Source organism: Epinephelus moara, unplaced genomic scaffold, assembly GCF_006386435.1.
Source record: "Epinephelus moara isolate mb unplaced genomic scaffold, YSFRI_EMoa_1.0 scaffold3329, whole genome shotgun sequence".
Lineage (NCBI taxonomy): Eukaryota > Metazoa > Chordata > Actinopteri > Perciformes > Serranidae > Epinephelus > Epinephelus moara.
Window position 1 is genome coordinate 4,226 of NW_026081015.1, and position 1,162 is coordinate 5,387.

A 1,162-nucleotide genomic window follows, 5' to 3' on the forward strand; every position below is an offset into this window, starting at 1 on the left:
TCAAATGACACACACAGCCATCATATGAGTAGACACTTGTAGCACCAATTGAACATTGCAGTGCAAAATGGAAAACACTACTGTCTGAATGGAAAACACTCAGAATTATACATTTGCATGTTCATGCTGTCACACTTGCCCATTTTGTAAAATACTGTATTACAGTATAATGTTTTGTGGTATATTCAAATATAAAACAACACATTTGCAGTAAGAGAATTTTTTTTACATTTTTCATCCAAAATCAAACAAATACGGTCACAACCATCAAAACAGATTTACTGGTGTGCCACAGCGTGCCTTTGGTTCCTGTCTGGCCACAGGACCTCATCCACATCACAGGCAATGTTTTCTCTCGCCAGGCAGAGGGGAAAGTAATGCCTTGAATGTCGCATGAAACCTTAGCAGGCCTCAGCTGGGACATCGTCACAGGCCTCCTCCATTGCCTGGAGCAGCGTGACGCACTGCTGGGGGTTGAGCTCATACACCTTCCATCGCCATGCGGAAAAGAACTCCTCAATGGGGTTCAGGAAGTGGGAGTATGGTGGGAGGAATACAGCAGAAAACTGTAGTTACTACTACCAGCCAGCTACTGTGGCCCAAAGAACTGGTCGTCAGGTGGGATGAGGTGGTTATGGAGTGTGTCCAGGAATTCCAGGAGCAGTGTACTATTGTAGGGACCGAAGGTGGCATGGCGATGGAGGATACCATGGTGATTCATCGCTGCACACATGGTGATGTTACCTCCACGCTGTCCAGGGACCTCAACAATGGCAGGCTGGCCGATTAGATTCCTTCCCCGACGCCTTCTTTTCACCAGGTTGAACCCTGCCTCGTCAATGTAGAGGAATTCATGGATCTCGGCGGCCGCATGTAGCCCCAGAACTCTCTGAAACAGACAGCATGACAGTATCAGACATGGACCTAGAGCAGTCAATTACATGATCGTGCGAGACAATGTAAAGAAACACTGTAACTGCATCATACAGTATTACAGGTGCAATACAGGTATGTGTCAGTGCTGGATATAGGACTTACTTGCACATAGTCATGACGCAGCTCCTTGACCCTGGCCTAATTCCTTTCAAAGGGCACCCTATACACTTGCTTCATGCGTACTGCATTGGTCACGGTCCAGTGTGCTGAGGCTGACAGAGTTGAT